An 8,604-nucleotide genomic window follows, 5' to 3' on the forward strand; every position below is an offset into this window, starting at 1 on the left:
AAGAAGAAGTGACAGTACCCATCTCTTCACTCCAATCTTGTCCTGTTGACTGTTGTTTCTGTTGCAAGTTCATGCATGATCATTGTAAAACATGAATTAATATTATTGTTTGTATTTTTAAATACAATTTATTGAACACACATAATAAAACAATAATATCCAAGACTAACTACCTTCTCTTAGCTGAAACTGGAAGCCTGGAACCTCCACTAAGTATTGCAGTTGATCGAAGCAGAGCTAGATAAAAAAATTGCTCCCTTTTCCCAGTTCTGAGATCTGAGCATGCGCAACCACACCCATATTTTGGAGCACATGTTAAGTCATGTTTCTTTAATTAACAAAATGGCGGAATGAGGTGAGCTGGGCTGGGGTGATAGAGAGAGGGCAACTGTATCTTATTGTCAGAGTTTTTTGAAAAGTTGTGGACCTGCGCATGGATAGTTGGAGTAGAATGGTGTAAAAATTAGCCTTGTAGAGCATTGACCAAAGACCATGATACCCTCCATTAACTGGATTGACAGAAGATGATGATGAAGACGAAAAAAGTGGACTGAACAAAACGGCCGATTTGCCGATTTTTTACTTTCCTCTTAGACAAGGTTTAGAGCCACGCTAGTAGTACCAATGGAGTCCTCTGGTCAAGATAAGGTCCTCTAAGAAGTCTGGTAAGCACAGGAGCTCGTTTTCCCGGTATAGCAAGGCTGCAAAAGTCGTGGCAGACATTTTGTTTTGGGGTGAATCCTACTTAGTAACGCTACCGCGTTACTAATAGTACTTCACATCTCCCTTTTGTATAATAGTGAGTGGGCGTATCAAAGGCACCGCCTGTGGTTACAAATGTGATGTAACACAGCTTTCATTTGTAACACTCCCTGTGGTTTTATTTGTATCCCTGTGGGTTGACAGCAAAAATCTCTTAAAATAAAATATAAGAAACAACATTATTGTACAGGTATTATAAGCTGAAACTCAACTGTCAATAAAGCTTGCAATAAAGTCTGGCCTAGGTCCAGTGGCCTGTGGGAATGGACAGCGGGTACAAAATCGGAACAATTGTGAGTCTCCGGAGTGCAGAAAACTTTAGATCGATTCACAGACCAATAATCCATGCAGGCAGAGTTTCACTGCTTTCCTTCCGCGTTGAAATCAATGGTTGACTAAGCCTCAATAATAAATATAGATAGCCGGGGAAGGTAAGATCGATACATGGCCGATCAGCAAGCGCAGGATCTCTAGTGTTCTGGACCTCTTCCAGACATTATAGCCTGGATTATGTCAAGCTAAAGCCTGAATCAGTTGGTAAAAGTACCTTTTTGTGAGCCTCCTGTCCTCCATTGCTACCATTTTACCACGAAGTGTGGTGCTACTGAGCATAGATATTAGAGTATATCTGCAGGGATAGGAAACTTCCGATTGCGGTTTTATTATTCCCATTGAGTTTATATTGTAGCCTAGCAACGGGATAATTCTGATGCTCCCTTCCCTTTTTACGCAGCCCAAAAATTAGGCAATTAGCTGTCTGGGCTCATATTTTCTACTGTATCTGCCTGATAAAAGCCTTTTTCGAAGATTTTATGTTGCGTTATTATTGCTCTAGAATAGTGCTTCAATATAAACTGTGATAGACTAGTGTGTCTACTTTATAAAACATCACATCTTCATGAAATGACGGCGAAATTTTTGTTTTGCACTTCGACATCTGTATCTCAAACACATTTCTAAATACTTCATTATTAGCAAGGTAGACCGATTCTACAAGCAGTCCTCCAGGTCTTCCGACTCAAAGCAGTCCTGTGCGTCACTTTGGTGGTGTTTTACACACAAATAAAGCAAATTTGCTGTGTTTTGCTTCTAAACACCTATCTCAAGAACTGGACGTTCTAGTGCCTAAAGGGCCCCATCTACAGAAAGTCTATAACCTATCCCGGGTCTTCCACCAATTAGCAGTTGCTTTAAAATACTCTAAGTACCTCAAAAAAAATTTTGTTTGAGACACATGAAATAAAGTGATGCATTACCAACATTCTAATTTTGAGGAGCCAAATAATAAAATAAACATCAGATAGCTAATATAAAGGAAGAATATAGACATGGCTCCATTGCAAGTTCATTTTCAAGTTGATACAGTGGGCCTGAACAGGCTAAAAGACAATGAGAAAGACACAGACTAGCCACCATTGCTCAGTGTAAAAATGAAATTTACTGACATTATTAGAAAGAATTAATACGGTATGGGGAAGGTAGCTTGATTTCCCGCGAACAGAAGTTTCCTATCCCTGTAACTCTAATATCTATGTACTGAGCATGCGCATTGGCACGCGCCTTTGATACGCGCACTCACTACTACACAAATATGTTGATAACACCCCCACTGCGGGATACATTGCATTTGTATCCCTAGCGGGGGTGTTATAACGTTTACATGTGTGCACTGTTAATAACCATCCCATTACTAGCAGGCCATGAGTTGGTACAGGTACACAATTGTCACTACTTTGTATGAGTAAGCCTGCATAATTCATTCAATTGGACTAAAATTAAAGATAATTAAATGCATGAATAAAGGTATAAAATATACATTGATCCTACTGTTTGTAGTCAAATTTTAATATCATTGGAGTCAAAAGTATATTTCATGGCATCTTTGGATATCTTTTCAATTTCTTCCTTAGCTAATCCAAATGTCTTTGCAGCAATAAAGTTACTAAGAGTTGTATTAAAGACACCTTTATCATCAGTCTAAAAGGAAAAAAGAGATGATTATAATAAAGAGTAATTAAAAAGAATATAATCATTAATGGTCATAGTTACTGCTACTCATGACTCAATAGATAATAGTAGGGGGTATGAGCACTGAAGTCTCCTGTCTATAATGTGTTGATTACAAGCATGCTGCACTTGACAGCTAGTATAAATCACTAAGTGTCAATTTATCAGTCTATTACTTGATTCCGCTAAACTATCTCCATATATTATTATGACTCAATAAAACAGGTTAGTTACTAGTTCCAGCAGTATCTGGTAATTTCAAGCTTTGTTGCTATGCACATGTATGCAACTGTGCTACAAATGCGATGTCATACAACTCTATTTTAGTGAAACTGAGGTGACAGTGACACGACATAGTTGTTTGCTGAAGCTAGAAACTGATGTTTTAAAATTGAAATCTAGTGTTGCAGAATTGAGATCTGATGTTTCTAAATTAAAGGATTTAATGAAGATCACGAAGAGACTTAAAATTAATTAAAGCTTTTTCAGTCGCATAATTTAAATTTAAACTGTTTCTATTAACAATGCAATGTGTCTTACATCTTAAAAGTTTTAGTTATCATCTCTGCGGTCATAAAAACCAAGACGCCTTAAAAGGAAAAACTATGGCAAGCTGAATGGTTCAAAATAATAATTTCGTATCATTGTGTTGTAGACAATAATAAAAGTATGACACAAAGTATATAATAGCTATAAAAGTGAAAGTCAGCATATGTTTCTGGATATGGTTTGCCGCACATAATGCATCCCTCATTCTAACTGTAGATGAAGTAGCCTAGTCTAGTGTTAATGAGTACTCAAAAGCCATTGAAGCATGAGGATCACTCCATCAAATAAAGTCTTTCTCTTGGCTAATATCACTGATCACATTTAACAGAATCCAACAGCTACAAAACAGCTTTTTGATAATGTATAGAGCAGAGCTATTGATCTATCTCGTGCTACAGAGCTTGTACAAGCTACTATAAGTCTTTTAACTGCCTATCATACTGATTCACATTGGGACAAAGTTTATGATCCTTGTTAGTCTCACTCAGTTGCTTAGTATCTACCACCACACTTGAATGATAGTGTTGTCTATGAAACAAAGAGTATCAAATTAATTTATACTATCCAGTTCTTGACAATTTCTCAAGGAGTTAAATACAAGGTTTGAAAACAATGTGTTAAAGGGAATATCTGCTTGCAGTACTCCAAATTCATCTAAATTTCTCTCAATTGACAATCATTCTACAAGATGTATGGAGTAAGAATAGAAGAGAGTGATCTGAAGGTAGAGGTTGAGCAACTCCCTGATTTGAGTTCCATGGTTGCTTCTGGAGACATATTAATTCATTGAGGCTAGCTTATAAAACTCTTTGTTATTTAACACAGATTGCTATGACAGTAGCAGTTACAAGTGCTGAAAATAAAAGATCCTTTTTAACACTGAAGCGTATAAAGACTCGTCTTAGAAGCACAATGGGGCAGGAACGTCTTTCAGCACTAGCCATATTATCAATTGAGGGAGAAATAGCAAAAGAGCTTGATTATGGCACTATCCTTGATACATTAGCTTCACCTGACAAGAACAGGCAAACCGTTATCGGCGTCTTGTTTAACTTTTTCTCTTTTTAGAGGAGGTTCATTGTCATCAGTAGCTATATTTCAATCCCAGCTCCTTCGTATCCCACATGGTAAGTAGCATGTGACGCACAGTATGTGAAATTTGGCTTAGGTATAAGAACATATATTCGTACACACCCACTCTGGATGTATCATATTTATTAAGACCTTGCCCTAGGACTTGCTGCACCCTCACTGGGGTGTTGTAAGATACACATAGATCTCAAGGGTATGGTACACACTTATGTATTCTTATCAGTAATAAACTGTACATGTAAATCCATTGAAGCATTGTTAATGTGAATAAAGCATATCAATTTCATTACACTCAATAACCATGACTCACACATATAATAAAAGGATGCTTGTGATCCAGCCAAAATTTCAACTGGTGTTCACTATAGCTAGGAACTGTACGGCCTTGTCATTAGATGTCTGACACAATTCTATTCAAAAAATAACACAAATATATACATACACATGACAACACAATAACAATTGCTGGACCTACCAATTGGTATTTTTTTTAGCTAGTACTGTCTGTACAGCTTGACTGCTATGACCCTCAGGACCACAATGAATATATGTAGCATGACCAAGACAATCAGGTACTCAGTAATATATCAGTGTCACTCTCTCTGTTGGGTTTCTAATGGTAATATCAGTTGATGAAAAAGAATTGTTATACTTACTTCTGCAATATGTACAGCTAATTTAAAACTTCTTCTCTTTCCTTCTTCGAACACTTGTAAAAGGTCTCTGCCATTACCAGCCTGTAAAGAAATAAAAATTACAGTAAGCTCTGGGGTCAATTACAATTGTAATTAGAGGCTCAATTACAAATACATAATTTCTATTGTAGTTGAGACTTAGCCTGAACAGACGGCAATTCAATTTTTATCAAAATTGAGTTGCCATAGTGTACTAAATACCAATTTAATACAGACACAGGGAAATGCTCTCTATTTAGTAACATTGCACAATTATATGTAAAAAAAAACAAAAAATCAAAACTGTATGCATAACCCAAATTACTGTAACATGGCATAGGTGTATTCTAATTGACTTATTCAAACATGTACATGTATGTCACTGTAATTCAGGTTTTGTAATTGACCCCAGATTTGTAAAGCGTGGTTTGCACTCGCCACAAAACACAATGCAAATGAACGAAAAATTGAAATTTGACCAATTTTGCATCAACTTCAAAGCGTTTTTGTGTCACAAGGTCAAATTGCACACGCACTTTTTGGCCTTTTTGTCAAATGTAAACTTAGCTTAAGCTAAATATCTGTAATTACCAGAGATTAGATAATAAATTTCTAAGTAACAACACATAAACAAAATTGTACAAAATCAATCTATACAAAGTAAGCTTCATTATATTGTCATACCATTGGGTCTCCACTTAAATCGATTCCAACAACACTAGCTTGACCAGCACCACCAGTATTACGATGCTCCATTGCTAATTCAATGGTATCGTATGCTTCAGTAATATTCTGATGATGATCAATAGACAATAATAATCTATATGGGAAAAGTTACAAGTCATCGATAACAATTTTTATACCACTAAACTGACCTTACTTGAATGTCATTTGCACAACTTGGAAGGGTCAACTGTATACCTTTTACAACAGCAACAACATAAGACCTTTTTGTCATTCCTAACAATAAATACAAATTACTATTTCAATCACCTCTAAAATTTTAATTATAATGCTTTAATAATTTATATTTTTACTTTGGATTTTATATTCTCTTTCTACAAAGTACATTATCTTAGTTTGCTGCACAAAAAATTTTGCACTAATTGTAATAATCTTGTAAAATTGAAATAGCAAAATTCATTTCAATTAGTATCAGAATACAAAATGATCAATACATATTACATACCTGAATTGGTATTAGCCCGAGGAGTTGTTCTTAATTCTAAGTATTGAACATTATCAGCTGAGAACTCCTAACTACATCACAGGCAGCCTAATTAAAGAAAATTAAATAAACACGAAATGATTAGAGTATTCTTACCATAACAATGGCTTCTTCACAATCCATAACTGAATGAATAACTTTGAATATTTCAAAGCACTAAAAAAGAGCCAAAATAAAAGATAAAATTTGAACTTGGCTGTGGTACATACAAGTACAAAGACATTGTTGCAAAAGTTAATACTATTATAGAATATAACACGTAAAATAGGCCTCATTTATCAACACACCCTAAAGTATGTGTACAAACAACAGAACTAATTCACTAGTTGAGGCAACATAAAGAGAAATTGGTGAATGGTGAGACTTAAATGGTCACAAAATATCAGAGATGGCCAACGTGGCCATTTGGCATACACCAAACTGACAAAAGTTAATGAATGACATAAAGACTGAGGTATAAAACCAACTTCTACCATGCCAATCCAAAAAAGATCAAATAAATTTTTGCAACTAAGATACCAGAGCTTAATAGTCATCCAGTTATACTATAAGATGATCATGATATTCAGGAACAAAAAGGCATGTGTCCTGATCTTGGGTTAGGTCTACCTTCATTTTCAATGCTTTGTTACCATATTACCAATGTAGGTTATTTTCCTTAGCATAATCTTTCATAATTATAATTGTAGGTTGCCTAATGGTATAGATATTACCTTTGGTTTGCTACTTTCAATGAAAGCATCGTTACAATAAGTCAAACAAAATTGTAAAAGATGAGTTGCAATCATTCTCTCAACTTAGTAAGTACATTCATATCACAAAAATACTATTGAACACATTAATTTGAAGGGATTACAGCTGAAGGAATTATCCAGCCATCTTTTACTATCAATGGAGACTATAGAGACTTTTATAGTCTCCATAGTCTCCATCTTTTACTACTCAATCCAGGCCTGTCTACTTAAGGTTGATCCCATCCATCAAAGCACGATACTGAAAAATTCTGACAAATGTAATTAAATTGAAAATTAAATTGGTCAAAGAGTAGCCTTCTCCCCATTATGCAAATCACAATCTTCTTTTGTGGTATACTACCAACCTGAACAGTCTACATGACACAAGTATCTACCCTTCTTCCAAGTTCAAAGGATACTCCTTGTATTGGTTAGCGTCCTTACGTCCAGGCTCTGGAAAGGAGGGTTTGAGTCTCTCCTAGGGCGCCTTTTGCTGTAGATGAACTATTATTTCACAGATTATACCACAGAGTTGTGTTCTTTTGGTCTTCATAAAATGTTTAACTCAAAAACATCACACATGATGATAGTATCAGTAACTAGATGCTATTGCATGCCCACCATGCCCACATCTTGCAAAGTATTGGATTATTGGTAGCCTAATTTCATTTTTAGTTCAACTGCTTACAAGCCGTAAGCTTCCAAATCTCATTTATTAATGTACAATCTTTAGCCAAAGAATTAATAGATTGAAGCCACTCCTCTCATACATGCAGCTTTTAATGGATATACACAGGTAGTGACAGTGCTCCTTAATAAAAGGGACAATTTTGGGTGCATCGATCTAGTATTGCAAATATAGTCATGAACCACCACGATTACCGTTGCCATGTAAACAAATAATTGGGGCAAGCCTGAGTGAGCCCCACATAAACGATACAAGTATGTTTGTCTGTCTGTCTGTCTGTCTGTACACGTATGTCACCCCTATTTATACGCATCTATAATTCTAAAATAATTACACGTTTTAAAAATGATAATTTGGTAAATTACGGCACCACGTAAAAGTAACTGAGTTTAGAGAAGCAAAGTTAGTGTTCTTAGAGTACACAATTATGAGTAGTTCACAAGAAGATGTTCATGAAGCTCGTCGTCTTCTTCGTAATGAGCGTGATAGGGAAAGGAGAAGGAGAAAAGAGCGAAGAGGTCCAAAAGAAATGGCAGAGATAGGTCCCGCCACGCCCAAACGCAACAAATGGAGTCTCCTTCTGACAGAGAAGATCGCCTGTCTAAAAAAAGAGCCAGGATACTAGGGATGCTGTTGTTGCAGACCACTCTCAAGCATGCAGACTTGTATTGTGGGAGGACTTACCAAATTCAGTTCAAATGAGTAAAAGCTACCGAGTAACTAGTGCTACTGTCAAGTTTTACAATGGTGAAAAGCAACTGAAAATTCAGAAATAACGGAGATTGATGATTTGAAAGAAGTTAATGAAAACACCATTGATGGCAGGAAGAATGAACACTTCACTGGTGAAATTGTGGGTGTAATTTCATA

The 8,604-nt window shown here is 35.9% G+C and overlaps 1 long non-coding RNA gene across 2 annotated transcripts; it reads right to left on the minus strand.

Moving 5' to 3' along the window:
* Window positions 1-4,756: 4,756 nt before the first annotated feature.
* Window positions 4,757-6,481, minus strand: LOC109585959 (uncharacterized). Of its 2 annotated transcripts, none has more exons than XR_002186750.1 (7): window positions 6,409-6,481; window positions 6,274-6,360; window positions 5,965-6,044; window positions 5,769-5,904; window positions 5,067-5,147; window positions 4,886-5,023; window positions 4,757-4,820 (listed from the first exon to the last, which is right to left on the minus strand). It is a non-coding gene; the product is annotated as an uncharacterized LOC109585959 (long non-coding RNA). The 2 variants fall into 2 exon arrangements; XR_002186749.1 differs by having other exon boundaries at window positions 5,960-6,044.
* Between the last annotated feature and the right edge of the window lie 2,123 nt (window positions 6,482-8,604).

The sequence above is a fragment of the Amphimedon queenslandica genome, unplaced genomic scaffold (assembly GCF_000090795.2).
Source record: "Amphimedon queenslandica unplaced genomic scaffold, v1.1 AMPQUscaffold_12977, whole genome shotgun sequence".
In the NCBI taxonomy this organism is placed as follows: Eukaryota; Metazoa; Porifera; class Demospongiae; order Haplosclerida; family Niphatidae; genus Amphimedon; species Amphimedon queenslandica.